We start from the raw sequence: 20,925 nt of genomic DNA, 5'->3' as shown, positions 1-20,925 counted from the left end.
AGTAATAGAGTTGCAAGCTAGAAAATTTAGATGTACATATTACAGAATAGTGCCTAGGGCAGATACGCACATGCCAAACTGATGCCAATTAATGATTGTTGATGCCTCATTAATTATTTTGTACACACATCTGCCCTGGGAGTCCAAAGTTACACACCCAACTTTGGATGACCTATATAGAATCTGGGGAAAAGTGTGGATAAACGTTAGAAATGGATATCTTGGAATAACTGTATATTTCATCTCTTGAATGTAAGATTTATATTGATATATTCATCTTTGTCATGTTCTGCAATAAGAGGACTAGAGGAGGGGAGAGAGAACAGTGGTATGACTGCATAAGGTTTCCAACATGAAAAATGGATTTAGGTAACCTAAATGTAACAACCACTGAGAAAACCTCGTTGTTACAACCATAATGACAGTGGTATAGCTACACTGAGCTTCTATGAAGGCTGGAGTAACTGCAGAGCAGCTACAGTTAAAAGCCAAACATCAATGAACATGGAGAGCTACATGCCTTGAACAACAGCTTCAACAATTTTGGTGGCTATATGGATTACAACAGTTGGTAGTAATACTTGGAAAGGGGCCTGGGTGTAGTGATCTTGTAAGAATCAAAGAGAACAACAAGGCTTGAAACGGCCTACCAGCAAAAAGGATGGAGCCAGCCAGTTGTGTGACATATTCAGTTCAAAATCATTATTTTAGTTAAGAAAGCATTAAATGATGAGGGTATGGGCTGCTTTTACAAAATCATGAAAGACAGATATGGAGGGCAATCGTAAGCACAAGGATGAAAGGCTGGGTACAAAGAAAAAAACAATATGGGAGAGTCGATGGTGTTTATTTATTTATTTATGATTTTACAATTTTACATCCATTTCAAAAATGTAATTGATTCAGAAAATATATTAAGCTTACTACAACTTCATACGAAATACTGTTACTATACTGACCACAATCAACACCACACTATGAGGCAAGAAACTAGGAAAAACAAAAATAAGAGGAAACAAAAATGATTGAGTATAATCTACTCTACTAAGAGGAAGAAAACCCTAATTACTTGCTAGCCGATATAACAGTATATTCAAAGTGGGGCCTCAGGTCTGAGCATCAGTCTTACTTTGCTCTTTAGATTCTATATATGTTTGCATTTTTCTGGGGTCAAGGAACATATAATTAGCTCCTTCAAAAGACATTAAACTTCTACATGGATATTTTAGGACAAAAGTCCCAAATAATGCAAGAATTCGCAGTTTTAACACCAGGAATTCTCGTCTACGCTTTTGAGTTTCTTTATTAAGATCGGGAAATATCTGAATCTTGGCTCAAAAAAAAAGTGCATTCATATGCCTAAAATACAATTTAAAGATGGTGTTTCTGTCTAACTCAAGAGTGAATGTCACCAGGAGAGTTGTGCGCTAGGTAACCATCTCCAATTAACTTTCAAGGACCTCGGTCAAATTCAAATCAGGATGAGTTTGAGAAATCAGGGGTTGAGATGTAATTCCAGATATATAACGAGCACCAGTGATGGGCGGAAAGCCCTCCACTGGAATTCCTAGAATTTCACCAAAGGATTTTTTAAGCATGTCTTTTAGCAGGGATTAACAATTTGACTGCCCCTATCAGTCTGGCTGCTCACGCGTCCTTTAGATTATAAGCTCTTTGAGCAGGGATTGTCCTTCTATGTTAAATTGTACAGCGCTGCGTAACCCTAGTAGCGCTTTAGAAATGTTAAGTAGTAGTAGTAGTAGTTAGCAGGGATTAAAGGAGATTTCGAAAAATTAAGAAATCTTAGATTATTTCTCCTCCCCTGATTATCCAAGTACTCCAGCTTCCTAGCTAGGGTATCTCTATCTTTCTCCAAAGTTCCTGTCAATTCTTGTAATTTCTTGAGCTCTCCTCCCAGTACTTCAGTTTTCCCTTGATTTTCTTGTATTTTCCCACACAGCTGCTCTTGAGTTTGTTTTAAACCCACAATTTCTTCTTTTATAGAAGTAGTCACCTTAGTAAGGCTGGTGTTCATCCCCTGTATGGCATCCCACAGCAATTCAAGCGTTATCACAGCTGGTTTTATTCTTTCATCGCTTTCCACGGAAGGTGCCACAAGGACAGGAGTAAGTGCAGGGCTCTCTGTACCTAAACCTGTAGACGCTAACTTCTCTGGGGTCGACGCTTCCACGGGGCCTCCTCCGGTTGCTAGTGCAGGGAACACTTCGGTTGATTGCAGTAGCTGCCCCTCCAATAGAGAGCGAATACTTCCGGGTCGAAGGAGCTGTGGTTGGAGGCGGACTAAGTGACGCCGCCTCTATGCTGTGGTCCGATAGACCAGTTATGGACCCCATCGTCGCAGGTACTGGTGTTTTGCTTGTCTGGACGCCGTACTTCTCCAACGTTTGCTGCCGGAGAGCCGGGCTTCCAGGATCGGAGGAGGGCTGAATTCCCGTTTTCCCCTTCCTTTTCCCCCATGAATTCTCGTGGGGAAAGTGCTGCTCTCTCAGGTAACTGCGTCAGGTTTCAGGAGCTCAGACACTACTTCCTCTCAAATCGCCATCTTGCCTCCTCCGACTCCATGATGAGTCGATGGCGTTTTAAGTGTACAGTCCTTGAGCATAAAGCCATAGAACACCAAAAAGAATATATTTCAACTTGGCCTATATTTGTCATCATGTCCATTAGGTGTTGCAGCCAAAAAAACCTCATCCAGTAAAGGCAACAAATATTAGTCGTCACATGTCAGTCTGGTTTATTACCAACTCAATTCACATGGGACTAATATCTCAAAAGTTTTTCTGACCAATTACTGTCAGTAAATATATACTATGTCAGAAATGTTTTTTTTAGTTTATTTTTCAAATGCTTATCAAGAAAGTCTGGTTTATTACTCATTTATATTTTGCCAATTAAACAAAGGTTTTGTGTTTGAAAATTTAAGCTGTCATGCTCATTTTCATCACACTTTTCCAGGCAGTGCAATCTTTTGATTCTTTTTAGACTTTTGTAACTCTTTATACAGGCACATAACTGAGGGCTTCATTTTAATACTTTAACTGCTAACTCCAGCACTGAAACTTTAATCTTCAAATCAAGACAGATACAGAAACGTACTAAAAGCTGAAAGTAGATATAAATGCAAAGCACAGTGCAATCAATACAGCATCACATAAAAGGAGGGATGCAGTCACTGTGTTCTTGAAATGCTTCAATAGCGGCTCTCATGTTTCCACAAACATTGTAGTCTGACATCAAAAGAAGAGGCAATTTTCTAATGCCTGCAAGGAGTTGCAAAGTCCATACGTACTTTTAACAAAGAACTTTGCATCAGACCTCAAAAGTACTTTTTCTTTGAAAGCTGTACAACAAACAATACCTGCAGGGTTACAGTGGGACCTTCTTCAGGACCTCCACAGTTGGCAAAGACATCCAAGTGTCTGTCCTTATTTGGCATAAACAATGACATCAACAATTACTTAATGAAATATAATCAGTTTACTTATTTACTTACATATAGTCCACCATTCCCACAAGTCACATTGGGTTACAACGAAATATGCATGATCACAGTTAAAAAACAAAACACTTTACAGACGATTATACTTAAACACGCAGGGCACCTTCCCTTCCCCTAGTGGAACCTGCCAGAAACAGCTAATGCCTCCTTTCCTCCTGACTCACTGTCCCCTTCTCTTTTTTCCTATATCATGCCCGCCTCCTTCTTTCCTCCATGTTACTTTTCTATCTACTATACTATGTACCCTTTTAGTTTTGTACACAGCTTAGATGGTTCTCCTGATCAGTAGTATAGTAAATCCAAAATAAACTTGGAACGTTCACATCACAACACAACATGCTACTAAAATGCATTAGAAAATGAGTATAACACATTTTAAAACAGGACTTTCCAGCACTAAGCCCATTTTTAATGCTGACCTAAAATAGGGTTTCTTTTTTTTTTTCAGGTCCTGTGCTAATTTTTCCATTACAGTGGCTCTGTGATAGTTAGTGAACGTTAATAGGAATGCAATAGCCGGTGAACACAGACACACACACACATTCCCCGCCCATGGCGCAACCCCTTCCAAAAAATATTTTTGAAAATTCATTAATGCACGTTTAGCGTGCAGTGAAGGCAAAATTACTGCAAAACACATTTTCCCATGCACCAAGTGCGAGTTAGGGCTTAACACCCTTTTGTAAAAGGGCTGCTTAGTTGATTCAAAACTGTGAAAATAGTTCCTGGAGTAAAAACAATATCACAGAAATCTGTGACTAACAAACTGTCAGATAATTCAAAACTGTGTCAAATACATTAGTTATCAAAATGACTAACTGGAACAGTATTCTATAAAACTGGGCCTGCAACTGGAATGGGTTCTATTAAGTGGACTTCTTTACTGGATGTACCCAACTAGCACCAACAGTACTCTGATCTTAGTAAACTAGAAAGGCTGATGCAGTCACAGCAGTGTTGCGACAGCTAACATAGGGCTCCTTTTACAAAGCTGCACCAGCGATTCCGGCGTAGCAATTACGACGAAGCCCAGAAGAATTGAATGGGCTTTGTTGCATTTGCCGCACGAGGAACTGAATGGGTTTTGTTGCACCGGAATCGCTAGTGCAGCTTTGTGAAAGTAACATAGTAGATGATGGCAGATAAAGACCTGTATGGTCCATCCAGTCTGCCCAATAAAATAAACTCATTGCATATGGTTTGAAGTGATACATCATATGTATACATAATCTTGATTTATCCTTGCCATTTTTAGGGCATAGAACGTAGAAGTCTGTCCAGCACTGGCCTTGATCTAAAATTTCTGAAGTTGTTGTCAAAGCCCTTGAATAGCTCCGCTCCAGCCCATCCAAATCTATTCAGCCTCAATCAAGGCACAGACCATAGAAATCTGCTCAGCACCAGCTTTCCTACTTAATCTCCGCAAAGCTTCTTTGGATCCGATCCTTCTAAATAGGATTCTTTTGTGTCTGTCCCATGCATTTTTTAATTCCATTACCGTTTTCATCTCTATCATCTCCCGCAGGAGGGCATGCCAGGTATCTACTACCACCCTCAGTGAAAAAATACTTCTTGACATTAGTTCTGAGTCGGTCCCCTTTCAACCTCAATTCATGCCCTCTGGTTCTACCTTTCAAATATTTAAACGTCTGTATCATGTCCACTCCTAGTTCTCCTTTCCTCCAAGGTATACATGTTTAGGTCAATATGTCTCTTCTCATATGTCTTGCTACGTAAACCTCCTACCATTTTAGTCGCTTTTCTCTGAAACACTTCAAGACTTTTTACATCCTTAGTGAGATAAGGCCTCTGAAACTGAACACAATACTCCAAGTGGTGCCTCACCAACAACTTGTACAGGGCATCAACACCTCCTTTCTTCTGCTGGTTATACCTTTCTCTATGTAGCCTAGCATCCTTATGGTCACAGCCACTGCCTTGTCGCACTATTTCATGCACTGTTTTGTCACCTTGAGATCTTCAGAAACCCTTGCCCTGAGGTCCCTCTCCTGAGCCAAACTTACCAATCTCTCCCCTCCAATCCGGTACATCTTTTTTGTATTTCTGAACCCCAACTGCATCACTCTGCACATCTTGGAATAAGACTTTAACTGTCAGACCTTCGAGCATTCTTCTAATGATTGGGGACCCCTCTCATGGTTTCTACTCCCTCCAGGGTATCCACTCTATTGGCTATCTCCGCGCCATCTGCAAAAAGGCAAACTTTTCCTTCTAATCCTTTAGCAATGTCTCTCACAAATATATTAAACAGAATCAGCCCCAGTACCGACCCCTGAGGCACTCCACTGCTCACCTTCCTTTCCTCCAATCCGAATCCATTTACCACCATCCTCTGCTGCCTGTCGGTCAACCAGTTTCCAATACAGCTCACCAGTTTGGGTCCTAAGGAGCCCATAGCTTCATTATTTAATGCTTTCTTAACTAAAATAATGATTTTGAATTGAATATGTCGCACAGCTGGCAAACAGTACAACATAAGCAATAAATTATACATGTTCAAATCAATTAATCCCTAACAAAATCTGTGCTGCTATATTTTGTGCAGGCTACAGAGCTGAGTCAGGAAGACCTAATAATAGGCCATTACCACAGTCCAAGTAGAACATGATCAAGGGCTGAAAATTGTATGTAGATTATCAAAGCTCAAATAAGATTGCAACAGACGCAACATTTTAATCTAACAGAAAACTAATTTTACCATTTTTTACCATTTGACTCAAATGATCCTTCACAATCAATCCAGGATCAATTATAATTCCTAGATTTCTCAAGGATGTAGAAACCTGTATTCTCCCAGCAACAATAGTAAATTCAGTAGAAAATGAGAGGTAGAGGAGGCACTTAGAAACAATCTCAGTTTCCTGTACATTTAAATAAAGCTTATTAGAAGTCATTAGGGAATCAAAAGTCTTCAAGCACAACTTTCACATACTGCAAGGTCTCCTGCAGTGTGCTAGTAGTGGTCAGCACAAAAAAACATAGAAAACCATCAAGATAAATTCTATATGAAACTCACAAACCAAAAAGCAAACTGGTCGTAAGTAGATGCTGAATAACAATGCAAAAAAACAAAAAAAAGAAGTTGATCCTTGAAGCTCTCCAGTGCTTATAGTAAACCATGAAAAACACTCATCAAGGATATGAGCTTGTTCCCTATGGGCCTTTAGTAAGCTGCATTGCAGGCACACTAGCATTTTTAGCATGCGCTAATGCTAGATTCCCCATATATTCCTATAGGTGTCTCTAGCGCTAATGCATGCTATAAACGCTAGTGCACCTTAGTAAACAGGGCCCTATATCTATAAGGAAGGATGCAAACCAGCTCAAGACTATACCTCATCACAATTACAACTAAATGCTTCAGCAACCTTGCATGATTCACTGTGTCAAATGCTACAGGTATATCTGCAAAAACATATAGGACATAGCCAAACGCAAAGCCTTGTCATATTTCAGTGTCATGTTTAGTATGGAACCCACCAAAATAAATCCAAAACACGTTCTTTAGCAACAATCTTGTAGCTGATTTATTATCACCTTCTCAATAACTAGATAAAAACAATAATGATAACATAGGTCTACATGGGTCAACAACCTTTCCTTTGAGGACTTGTAAATAAACCCTTTTTAAGGATGTGGATAAACAACCTTATGCAAAAAGCTTATTTGTTACAGCAGAAATAGATTCTGCTAGATCAGTCTTTAAAGATTTCAAGGCTGATGTTGAACATTAGAAAGAAAGATGAATTATTTAGACCTGACAACAGGTTCTAAGTGGCCAACAGAAATGAAAGAAAACTGGTCCTATTTTATTTTTAACATGTCAATCACAGACATAAAAACCCTAAGCGCCCTGTTTACAAAGGCATGCTAGCATTTTTAGTGCATGCTAAATATTATTGCACACGAATAATGCACATGCCTATAATATTCCTATGGGTGTGTACATGCTAAAAATGCTAGCTCACCTTTATAAACAGGGCCCCAAATGTAGCAATTTGTTCACATATGTTGAATATGTTATTCTGAAACACATCCACCTTACTCCCCCTATTTACTAAGCCATGCTAGCACCAACACAGCCCATTGTTGCACGGTTTAGTAAACAAGAGGGAGGGGGGTTAGTCACCTCAAATATCTTTTTTAGCAGGAAGAGTCTAATCTCTTTCCACCTCAAACAGGACTCTTGGGCACAAAAGCCTCTTCAAGCAGTCTATCAAAATAACTCCTCTTTGCACTCAATGCTGTCCTTCTTGAATAACCCTGCAAACCAGTTATGATTGTGTGAAAGCAACTCTCTCAATTTCCCTTTTGCAGACTGCAGCTAAATTGAACACCAAGGAGGAGAGAATAAATAACCTCACTTTGATCAGGGACCAGGGAGTCAAGGGATTTCTCCTCTAGTCCCAAAGTTACACAGTCTCATTCAGTCCAAACTCTGAAATATTTAATAATTTCAGCATCCATAATGCTTTTAAGTTATTCAATGAGCATGTCCCTCTAACCTTTCTAAAGACACAACTGTATTTGTACAGTTTGCACCGTAAAATGAACACAATGGGTGAATCCCTCTCTGATCTTGTGAGTTACATATTTCTGTTAGGGCTGCCAACTGAATCCAGATTCTCCATACAAGGTTCTCCAGTCCTGGGTTTACCTCAGTGCATGCAGGAACTTGTAGTTCTGATTTTCCAATGCACTAAGAAAAACAAGGCTACAAAAGCATAAGCCAAGGACTGGACCAACCCTGTATCAAAGATACCAAGTCACACGTATTCGGGGAATTGTACCGGTCTCCCCTCCCCGTGGGCTGCCATCTCTCCCACTCTCCTCATCCGCGATCCAGCACTCCCTCTGTCAAATTCATACCTAAAGTTGCCCAACAAAAATGCAGCTTTTTTTTCCCCCTGGTGCCCCGTCCCCTACCCTTCCTTCTGAGAGGGACCAAGGGCCGGCATCTCGTTTTGCCGGAAACAGGAAGTAGCGTCAGAGGAAGGCGGGCCTGGCAGGACGCCAGAGATGGACAGCCGTGAAGGAAGTTTGATTTGCGAACAGGAGACGGCATGACGTCAAAAAACGTTGAAGCCACTTAGGTTAATCTATGTCTTCCCTTCCTCGTGCAGCCGTCGTTCTGCATACACTCAAAACAAAGCAAACAAACCTATGAGCTGCTGCATCCACGTTATCGTTCTTTATTGTTGGTAGCATTTTTATTTAATCTCTCTTATATTTTCCAGCCATGCCAGATTGTGCAGCATTCGGATGTACACAGAGGAAGTAAAGGACCACTAAAACAGACATCATGTTATGAGAATCAGGTGCTCAACATTCAAAGTTTTTATCTATTTATTTATTTATTTATTTATAGCACATAATTATAATCACATATACAACATGAATTAGGTTGAAACGAGCATTTTTTCCTGTGCCTAGATCAAAAGAGAAAGACTTTTGTGGATTGCAGTGGTATATTATAAAAATGCACGTAATATTGTTCATTACTACTATTTAAAAGAAATATATTAAATAATGAGGACAGAGATACCTTCATGCAGAAGTCCAGAGTCAGTCTATTAATGTGCCAATATTTTCCAGTTCTGTGATACATATTTATTTCGTCTTCAAGTCAGTTTTATACAGCATTTTCTCAGTTATTATCCAAATACAAACACAATTATAATGCTAATTAATACATTTTGTATGTTACTAATTCTATTATTCTGTCTCGCAGTATTTCTAGTTTTGGCACAGTATAAGTCATCACAATCACAACATATAAGAAAAACAATGGACTGCATTAGGAGCTTATATCCCCATTTGGTTGTGTTTCAACTAAACTGTGTTGTTCTGTAGAAGTTGTTGCATACTTTTACAATGTGTGTATGGATGCCTGTTCTGGTGTGTGCATGTGATGATGTTTGAATAACTGTCATATATCATAGCAATGATTTCGGAATATTTTGCATCATTAAAGGACAGGCTTTTAAATACCCAGCTGTGTATATATATCTGATGTTACTGAATTCTATTATTCTGTCTCACTTTATTTTCAAATGTAAGTTGCATTGAACCCGAGTTTGCTTGTGATAATATGGGATATAAATGCAAATTTAAAAAGGAATCCTTTATCCTCCACATTTTAAGGCACTGCCTATCCAACTGGATGTTGATGGCACAAGGAAAGCAAGTTTGGTCCAGTGAAGACTAACTCAAAAGAACCTGTTCCTTAGCTGGGCTCTAGTATTATCATATTGAAAATGCGACCAGACCATGCTTTTGTGATTATAGTCCATTAATAACTTAAACGATTAACTGGCTTTCTTGAGAGGATTATATAACCTTTGGATGCATGACTAAGAACAAAAACACACATATAATATCACAATTCTTCATGTACAGCCACAAAACAACCTTTTAGGGTGGATAGTGTTCACGGTGAGCTCCTTTTATTATCGACCAGATAGAAAAAATACGAGTTTTCAGTTTTGGCATAGTATAAGTCATCATAAGAACAAAATAAACCAGTGGACTGCATTAGGGGCTTATGGCCCATTTAGTTACATTTCAACAAATGAGACCTGCATGAAACAAAATATTTATTTTTATTTTGACTTATCAAACCATTTGTCCCTGAAACATGCTCAAAACAGAATAATCCATTTGTGTAACAAAAATGTAAACTTCTACAAAAGAGAAGAAGTGAAGATGTGATTCCATGTGCCCCAAAGAAACCAGAGTTTAATTTTACTTCCATTTAATTTCAATATATTCCATCTTTATAATCCCAAGGCAGATTACAACAACAGTTAACATGTAGATAGTGCTGGGCAGACTTATACGATCTGTGCCAGAGCCGGTGGTGGGAGGCGGGGCTGGTGGTTGGGAGGCGGGGATAGTGCTGGGCAGACTTATGCGGTCTGTGCCCTGAAGAGGACAGGTACAAATCAAGGTAGGGTATACACAAAAAGTAACACATATGAGTTGATCTTGTTGGGCAGACTAGATGGACCGTGCAGGTCTTTTTCTGCCATCATCTACTATGTTACTATATGTTACCTATCAGGAAACAGGGCATCCTTACTGAGATTTGGCCTATAGAACAGTGTAGAAAAATGAGCAGAAAATACACGGTTTATTACTGCTGTTTCTATCTACTAGCTAAAATAATTTTTTAAGCTGTTTTAGTGATATTATGTTTTATTTCATGATACTTATATCCAACTATGGGAAGCTTTCAAATAAATAAAAAGCTGTAAAAAAAATCCCTTATCCTCTACTTTTTAAGGCACTGCCTATCCAACTGGAACAGCTTTAGACTTCTTACAGAAGGACCATGCATAGGCAGTCCATTATTTTTTAATAAGCTCTTGCTATAGTATTCAATAACATTTGCCACTGTTTTGAGTGAACTAAAATGGCAATAAGCTCCGCTTACTGGCTTCAGCCCTCATAATGGGCTAGATAGACTCATGCCATCTCCTGTTCTCAATCTAACCTCCTTGCTCAATAAGAACATACAGAGCTGCACAGGAACGGAGTTTGTGGGAATGGAATTAGTTCCTGCAGGGTTCCCATGTGAGCATACAAGCCTCTCGGTGATGACCTACCTCCAAGACGTCCAAGTGTTTCCTCCTCCTTTCAATAATTCAGCGGAGCTGCACTTACTCTTCCTGGGCTGATGCCGTAAAACTCACACTGACACATACAAGGAGGTTTGATGACAGGAGACGACATGACATCAAAAAGTTGAAGCCGGTTCCCCCAGCAGCCGCCATCTTGGTTTGTCCAATACAAACTAGCAGCTGCTGCATCCACGTTGTCATTGTTCATTGTTATTTTATCTCAGTTATAGTTAGAAACATGCCGGCTTGTGCAGCATATGGATGTACACAGAGGAAGTATCAAAACGGAATACTCTTTCATCGGTTTGAGTCTGTGTGTGTGTAAGAGAGAGGGAAGTGAATCCCGCCACCATGTACAGTGAGAGAGAGAGAGAGAGATTGCACGGGAGCTGCAGCATCAATAGCACACACTGTCAAAAAATAAAGAAAGAAAAGGCTGCTCCAGAAATTGTGTTTTTGTTTTTAATCAGCTTTGTTTCTGTTCACTGTGCTGAAAGCTTAGGGAAAGAATTACCGAGGTCTGGCTTTCCTCTCTCTTCTTGTGTGTGTGTGTGTGTGTGTGTGTGTGTGTGTGTACACAGTCATTATTTATTTATTTATTTTATTTGTTACATTTGTATCCCACATTTGCCCACCTATTTGTAGGCTCAATGTGGCTTACATAAGTTGGATCGGTGGGTATGCCTTTTTTAACAGGTTAGTTTTTAGTGATTTCCGGAAGTTTAGGTGGTCGTATGTCGATTTCAAGGCTTTTGGCAATGCGTTTCATAGTTGTGTGCTTATGTAGGAGAAGCTGGATGCGTATATTGATTTGTATTTTATAACCCATCCCTCTAATTCCTTTAACATTTTTTTAATCCACTCAGTTTCTGGCACATGACTGAACGCCAGCGGAGTATGGGAGCCTTGGAATCTTAAGAAGTGAATGAGTGGGGGATTTTAATTGATTTTTCTAAATCTCTATTTTTATTATTATTTCGGGATTTTTTTTTTAAATAATGGCAAATTCGATGGGAAAAAGTCAACCTTACCAGCGGAGGAAAGGACTGGCTTTTCTGGACGAGCTGTGGCAGATTCATCAGAGCATATAGCACAGCACTGAAATCCACAATACAGCATTGCAAAATAAAAAAGCAAGTTCTTTCATTTAAATAGCTTTTCTGTCTGCAGCTAGAATAATAAAAGAGAATGGCAGAACAATTCTCCTTAAGTAGTCACCTAAAGAACAATTCTCTATTATCCAGTGATGTTCTGTGTGTGAATATAACCCTCCCCCCTTCACAGACCCCCTTGAAAACTCCCCTACCCCCCAACTCCCCTTAAATCCTCCTGATCTCCTCCTAACAGAGAGAATGCAAAACCAAGGTGGTTTATAATAAAACCTCACAAGTTTGCTATTGTTTTGGACAAACTAATATGGCAGCAAGCTCCGCCCACTGACTTCTGTCCATATAATGGGCCGGATACGACCATACCATCTCCAATCATCAAACCTGCTTGGACACAAACATGGGCCAGCATCATCAGAGTGACGTCACCTGATCTACTGGCGCAGGTGTGTGACGACCTCCATGTACAGCCAGATCGCTGCATATGGAGGTCGCCACATCCACGCTCCAGTAGATCCTGTGACGACTTCTGATGTCACTGGCCTGTGCATGTGTCAGTCTGGGCAGAGAGCAAGTGCAGCTGCACTTGAGTTATTGAAGCAAGAACTTGTTGAATAGTGCTATTTAACAGTGGTTTGGCACTAAAGTGGTAAGTGTTAAATAATGCACAGGGAGTAATTTTCTTCTTTTTTCTTTTAATTCGCGCCAGTTTTATGCATAAAACGTATTCATAGATTTGGAGGCGTAGTTAAGGGCAGACTGGGGGCCATCATAGGTTATAGGTAGAGAATAAAATTAAGATGATCTGAATATAATTTAAGCCTAAATAAAAGCTCTAACTTATATACACGAATGGTGACAAAGTTACCACTTATATGGATTAATCTCCCGCCTCCCCTCCATTTACAAAGCCATGCTAGCAGCTGCCAGTGCGCTAGTGCAGTGTCTGCATTACCGCACGGCTTTGTAAATAGGGGGTAAGTTCAATAAAGTATCACTTCATTCTTTTTATTTTTATTTATTAACATCTGTTTCTGTGCATTAAAATAGATAACAAGCAATCAAGTAGCAATGTATTTATTTATTTATTGGGATTTATTAACCGCCTTTATGAAGAGATTCACCCAAGGTAACATAGTAACATAGTAGATGATGGCAGAAAAAGACCTGCATGGTCCAGCTAGTCTGCCCAACAAGATCAACTCATATGTGTTACTTTTTGTGTATACCCTACCTTGATTTGTACCTGTCCTCTTCAGGTCACAGACCGTATAAGTCTGCCCAGCACTATCCCCGCCTCCCAACCACCAGCCCCGCCTCCCACCATCAGCTCTGGCACAGACCGTATAAGTCTGCCCAGCACTATCCACATGTTAACTGTTGTTGTAATCTGCCTTGGGATTATAAAAATGGAATATATTGAAATTAAATGGAAGTAAAATTAAACTCTGGTTTCTTTGGGGCACATGGAATCACATCTTCACTTCTTCTCTTTTGTAGAAGTTTACATTTTTGATACACAAATGGATTATTCTGTTTTGAGCATGTTTCAGGGACAAGTGGTTTGATAAGTCAAAATAAAAATAAATATTTTGTTTCATGCAGGTCTCATTTGTTGAAATGTAACTAAATGGGCCATAAGCCCCTAATGCAGTCCACTGGTTTATTTTGTTCTTATGATGACTTATACTATGCCAAAACTGAAAACTCTTATTTTTTTCTATCTGGTCAATAATAAAAGGAGCTCACCGTGAACACTATCCACCCTAAAAGGTTGTTTTGTGGCTGTACATGAAGAATTGTGATATTATATGTGTGTTTTTGTTCTTAGTCATGCATCCAAAGGTTATATAATCCTCTCAAGAAAGCCAGTTAATCGTTTAAGTTATTAATGGACTATAATCACAAAAGCATGGTCTGGTCGCATTTTCAATATGATAATACTAGAGCCCAGCTAAGGAACAGGTTCTTTTGAGTTAGTCTTCATTGGACCAAACTTGCTTTCCTTGTGCCATCAACATCCAGTTGGATAGGCAGTGCCTTAAAATGTGGAGGATAAAGGATTCCTTTTTAAATTTACATTTATATCCCATATTATCACAAGCAAACTCGGGTTCAATGCAACTTACATTTGAAAATAAAGTGAGACAGAATAATAGAATTCAGTAACATCAGATATATATACACAGCTGGGTATTTAAAAGCCTGTCCTTTAATGATGCAAAATATTCCGAAATCATTGCTATGATATATGACAGTTATTCAAACATCATCACATGCACACACCAGAACAGGCATCCATACACACATTGTAAAAGTATGCAACAACTTCTACAGAACAACACAGTTTAGTTGAAACACAACCAAATGGGGATATAAGCTCCTAATGCAGTCCATTGTTTTTCTTATATGTTGTGATTGTGATGACTTATACTGTGCCAAAACTAGAAATACTGCGAGACAGAATAATAGAATTAGTAACATACAAAATGTATTAATTAGCATTATAATTGTGTTTGTATTTGGATAATAACTGAGAAAATGCTGTATAAAACTGACTTGAAGACAAAATAAATACGTATCACAGAACTGGAAAATATTGGCACATTAATAGACTGACTCTGGACTTCTGCATGAAGGTATCTCTGTCCTCATTATTTAATATATTTCTTTTAAATAGTAGTAATGAACAATATTACGTGCATTTTTATAATATACCACTGCAATCCACAAAAGTCTTTCTCTTTTGATCTAGGCACAGGAAAAAATGCTCGTTTCAACCTAATTCATGTTGTATATGTGATTATAATTATGTGCTATAAATAAATAAATAAATAAATAGATAAAAACTTTGAATGTTGAGCACCTGATTCTCATAACATGATGTCTGTTTTAGTGGTCCTTTACTTCCTCTGTGTACATCCGAATGCTGCACAATCTGGCATGGCTGGAAAATATAAGAGAGGTTAAATAAAAATGCTACCAACAATAAAGAACGATAACGTGGATGCAGCAGCTCATAGATTTGTTTGCTTTGTGTACAGCAGGTACAATTTAACATAAAACTTACAATTTTGTTAACAGCATAATAATAGTAAAATAACCAAGAATGCCTCATTTATTGTATTTAGCTTAAACTTGAAAACAGTAAATTGAAACCTAATAATAGATCCACTGTACAAAAGTATAAAAAAATATACACATTGAACACCACTGGAATTCAAATATACAATGTTAGCATAATACTAATGATACGCCTAATAAGCATTAGAACATTCAATTGACATATATATGATGCTAACATTCTTGACAAGATCATTCTTTTCCAACTGCAGAATCATCTTGAAGGGCCTATTCCTTACATCCATGACTATGAATTTGATGAACACCACTCCTCTAAGACTTGTTTTATGATTTTACCAAGTTAAATCTAAGCCTCTCAGTTATATAAGATCTGAATAAAGGCATGGAGGCAATCAGAACATCTCAGGTTACTGGGTTGCCAGTGACCAGATATGCCTCTCGGAGTGCTGGCTATTTTCCCTGATTGTATTTACCCATATCTGCTTTATTTTGCTACAGAAACTAACTTCTTATTTTTCCTAATTTTGTGAAATTATAAACTTTACTAATGTAAATGTTCTTCTGTTCTTAACCACTGAATATGAGCATAAAGATAAGAGCTAGTGGTACCAAAAGAAATTATTTATAAAATAGTGATACTAACAGTAAAATGAATTTATAAAGGCAAAGACAGTGCTATATTCTGTTGGTGGTAGTTATTGTTCATGCTCAGATTACAGCTCTGGCCTGGTGGCAGGATCCAACATATTTTATTGCCATAGCTGCTGTTCCTCCAATTTCCTGTAGGATTAAGGATTTATTTTCCAGTAGTTCATTCTAGTACAGATGTGTTTTCTTTAAGCAGTTGTACTATGCAATGATTTAATTTTTCTTCCACTTTTCTCTTTTGAATTTTCTTTCTTTTTATATATGATCTGCCTTGCTTGCATGAAGGTTTCTAATTAGATTGAACCCTTATATGTACAAAATACATTAGAGACTCTGACAGAAACTCATTGACAAAGTATGTAAATGGATCTCTGCCATAGCCTCTAATGTATTTCAGTAATATTATTAAATGAAATAACTACATCTGAAGGTTATGGGTACAGGTGGGGATAGAGGAGATTATTTGTGGGGACAGACAGGGATGGGTTAGATTCCAGTGAGGATGTGTGAAATTATTGTCCCTGTGCAGCTCTCTAGTTGGAAGGTGGGACTAGGGGGTGGGGAGTTTGAGAATGAGGGAGAGATGCTGGATTGGGTCTGGGGATTTGGGATAGAGAGGGAGAGATACCAAATTGGGATGGAGGGGGAAGATGTTGCCTGTACATTGTGTCTGCTTCTTCTGGTTTGCCTCTCACTGCACTAGGAAGCCACTGCTCAAAGTCAGGTACTAAAGCCTACAGTCGCAAAAGCCCATACGAACATAACATAAGAACATAAGAGTAGCCATACTGGGTGAGATCAATGGTCCATCTAGCCTAGTATCCGGTTCTGTTTTCCAAACAATAGCCAAGCCAGGTCACAAGTACCTGGCAGAAACTCAAATCGTGGCAACACCCCATACTACAAATCCCAGGGCAAGCAGTTGCTTCCCATGTCTGTCTCAATAGCAGACTATGGACTTTTCCTCCAGGAATGTGTCCAAACCTTTTTTAAACCCAGATACGCTAACCGTTGTTTCCACCTCCTCCGGCAAAGAGTTCCAGAGCTTAACTATTCATTGAGTGAAAAAATATTTCCTCCTATTTGTTTTAAAAGTATTTCCATGTAACTTCCTCAAGTGTCCCCTAGTCTTTGTACTTTTGGAATGAGTAAAAAATCAATTTACTTCTACTCGTTCTACACCACTCAGGATTTTGTAGACAGCGCAGAAAAATAGCTAAGGAATGCTCAAAAGAAATCTTATGCAAATTATATGTGCAGTTAATTGGCACTAACAAACCGAAAGCAATGGGAGGATCATGCCTGGCACATGCACACAAAGGGTTTGCAGTAAGCGTGGCTCTTGTGCGCATGCCTAGCCAAACCCAGAAGCTCAAGCACACATTGACGCTGTTCGCCTGTGCGTTTATATGAGCCTTTCAAAAATTGTTTGTACTTTACATTTTTGAAAGGCTGATATTTAAGCACAGAAAAACAGGTACCAATATGTGCTTTCCCTTTTGGTTTTGGTTGAGCTTATGCACATGCTTGGTTCTCATTAGCAGTGCTCAAACTTGCATGGACTTCCTTCTGCTTGCAAAATATGATGAAAAATTAACAAGATATCTCCTCAAAACCTTCTACACTGCCACTGACCTGGCAGTAAATTTTCAGCATTATTAGCCATTATTTCCTTCTGTGCATTACAGCACTTTCGTTTGTGCATTGGGAAGGAATACTAACTGACCTCATCTGCAGCTGTTTAAATGTATTTGCGACAGTGTTTCATGTGTGCTCAAGCCCTTTGAGCATTTTGTGCACAATAACATGCATGGAAATCAGGTGCTAACTGCTTTTTTTTTTTTTTTTTACTTTAAATTTATTAATAGTTTTTTGTTATTACAAACCAAATACACAGCATCAAATTTCAACACTGCGAAGAAAGAAACAATACAAAAACTCCCCTCCCTTCAAACCACCCCCTACAAAACTAACTACTTTTTAACGCTGGCATTAGTTTTGTTCCCCTCCTCTGTCAGAGGAGGAGGAGTAGTCTCCCCATTGTTTGCTTTTTCGTTTGGAAGAGCTTCCTGCCTGATTTATTTGATTTTGGAGGCTCTCGGTTGCTCCAGTACCTAAGGGTCTGACCCATCTGAGGGTGATTCCATTTTGGAGTTTCTGGCAGGGCCTCCAAATCATCTTTTCCTTCACAAAACTCTTCCCAAGAGATGCTAATGGAGTTGGAGTTCCCAGAATGGGGTCCCTCCCACCCAGGTGATCCAGGGTTTTAGATCGGTTATATACCTTTACCCCCAAGGTGGATGCTCTGAGGCCATTAAGCTCTCAAGAAGCTTCGGAAAAGCATAGTGAGGCAGCAGTTCAAGTTCAGCTTTTACACAGATGCTGCTAGTGTGCAGGCTTCTGTTATGGAGGTTACAGGGAAAGGGTTATACAGCATTGGTTTTTCCAGATGCTCAAATCTTCTGAAGCTTCTCACCTGGGGTGGAGGGGGCTACCTTCTTTTTCTGATGTCCTGTATGGCTGGTGCACCTTCCTCCCACTCCTTGAGTGGTGGGCCGGAGGAGACTGGCTTTGCCACTGGGCGGTGGATATGGCTTCTGAGAACCTCCGCAGCCATTTGTCCTTAAGGGGCTGGTTGCTCTTTGATGAGGATTTGGAGAAGTTGGTTAAGTGGAGGAGTAGCCCAGTGGTTAGTACAGTTGACTGGGGAACTGAGTTTGATTCCCTCTGCAGCTCCTTGTGAGTCTGGGCAAGTCACTTAACCCTCCTTTGCCTCAGGCACAATACTTGGGTTGAGAGCCCACTAGGGACACAGAAAGTGGAGTGGCCAGTGGTTAGAGTGGTGGACTTTGGTCCTGGGGAACTGGGTTCGATTCCCACTGCAGGCACAGGCAGCTCCTTGTGACTCTGGCCAAGTCATTTAACCCTCCATTGCCCCAGGTACAAATAATTACCTAAGCCGCATTGAGCCTGCCATGAGTGGGAAAAGCGCGGGGTACAAATAAAAAAAAAAAGTAAACTGCTTTGACTGTAGCACAGAAAGGTGGAATATGAAATCTCATTACCCTTACCCTTAAGGACACAGGAAATTGCTCGGCCTCTATGGTTGCCCAAGCTCTGCCAGGAGAGTCCTCTGTGGTCCCTGGCAGCTAGGGGCAGGTGTCACTTCATGACAGCCAGGCGTCCAGTAGTCTTGGCTGTGTTAATTTGAGGCCCCAGATGGACAGGGGTCTCAGGACTCACTGGGGCTCCTGAGGGGCCAAGATGAGGGTACACAGGGCCCCTTGGTGGCTTGCATAGGTGGCAGGTTGTCTCTCTTCTGCCATGAGTGGGTCTGCATTGCCATGGATCAGTGGTCCTAGAGGGTACTGAGCTTTGCTATGTCCTACAGCTATCCAGTTTGTTACCCAGTGCGTTCGAAGTAAGTGGTAGGTAGTCATGCTTATTTGGCAGTACCTCCTGGAGCTGGGGGCTGGGGCAGTACTCCATTTATTTCATAGACCTTTCAGCCTCGGAGTTCAGCACTTTCAGAAGGAGCTGCCTTGTTCAGTTTGCCTTGGCTGCCTGGGCATAAGTACATAATTATTGCCATACTGGGACAGACCAAAGATCCGTCAAGCCCAGCATCCTGTTTCCAACAGTGGCCAATCCAGGTTGCAAATATTTGGCAAAATCCCAAAACAGTACAATACATTTTATGCAGCTTATCCTAGAAATAAGCAGTAGAATTTCCCAAAGTCCATTTTAATAATGACTTAAGGACTTTTCTTTTAGGAAGCTATCCAAACCTTTTTTTAAACCCCGCTAAGTTAACTGCTTTTACTACATTCTATGGCAATGAATTCCAGAGTTTAACTACACATTGCGCAAAGAAATATTTTCTCCAGTGTTTTAAATTTACTCCTCTGTAGCTTCATTGCATGCCCCCTAGTCCTAGCATTTAAACCGCTATCATATCTCCCTTCAGCTGTCTTTACTCAGGGCCGCTGAGAGGGGGGACAGGGGGGACAAAAGTCCCGGGGCCCGGCGCCACCGCCTGGCCTGCCCTCCATCACTCCCAGAACTAACCTTAAGCTTCCTTTCACTTCGCAGCAAGCAGGCCATTCCTTCCTTCCATGTCCCGCCCTCGCCTGACGTAACGTCCGCGAGGGTGGGGCACGGAAGGAAGGAGGAGAGGTCTGCCCTGCCGCTGCTTGCTGCGAAGTGAAAGGAGGCTTAAGGTTAGTTCTGAGGGCCCGGCCTGATAGTGGGTGAAGGGGGCCCGGCGACCTCGGGTGGGTGGGCGGCGGGGGGGCCCGGCGATCTCGGGTGGGTGGGTGGGGCCCAGCGATCTCGGGTGGGCGGCGACCTCGGGTGAGGGGGGGCCCGGGGGCGGCCTTGTCCCGGGCCCAGCTCCGGCGGCCCTGTCTTTACTCCAAGCTGAATAGGCCTAGCTGCTTTAGCCTTTCCTCATAGGTAAGTCATCCCATCCTCTCTATCATTTTCATCACCCTTCTCTGTACCTTTTCTAATTCCACTATATCTTTTGAGATGTGGAGACCAGAATTGCACACAGTATTCAAGGTGCGGTCGCACCATGGAGCAATACAAAGGAATTATAACATCCTAATTTTTGTTTTCCATTAATTTCCTAATAATACCTAACATTCTATTTACTTTCTTTGCTGCCTCTGCACACTGAGCAGAGGGTTTCAACATCTTGTCAATGATAACACCTAGATCCTTTTCCTGGTCAGTGACTCCTAATGTGGAACCTTGCATCACGTAGCTATAGTTTGGTTTCCTCTTTCCCACATGCATCACTTTGCACTTGCTCACATTAAATGTCATCTGCCATTTGGATGCCCAGTCTCCCAGTCTCATAAGGTCCTCTTGCAATTTTTCACAATTCTCTTGTGATTTAACAACTTTGAATAACTTT

At 40.3% G+C, this 20,925-nt stretch overlaps 1 protein-coding gene across 2 annotated transcripts in view; it reads right to left on the bottom strand.

Annotated features, from left to right (window-relative positions):
• The window catches only part of CABIN1 (calcineurin binding protein 1), a 267,407-nt gene extending 258,914 nt beyond the window's left edge, over nucleotides 1–8,493 (bottom strand). For both annotated transcript variants that reach the window (XM_030218338.1, XM_030218339.1), the window contains exon 1: nucleotides 8,411–8,493. The gene's annotated coding sequence lies outside the window, so the exon portion shown is untranslated. The remainder of the gene's footprint in view (nucleotides 1–8,410) is intronic.
• Nucleotides 8,494–20,925: the final 12,432 nt, after the last annotated feature.

This window comes from Microcaecilia unicolor, chromosome 11 (genome assembly GCF_901765095.1).
Source record: "Microcaecilia unicolor chromosome 11, aMicUni1.1, whole genome shotgun sequence".
Taxonomy (NCBI): Eukaryota; Metazoa; Chordata; class Amphibia; order Gymnophiona; family Siphonopidae; genus Microcaecilia; species Microcaecilia unicolor.
This window is presented reverse-complemented; position numbering and strand designations above follow the sequence as displayed.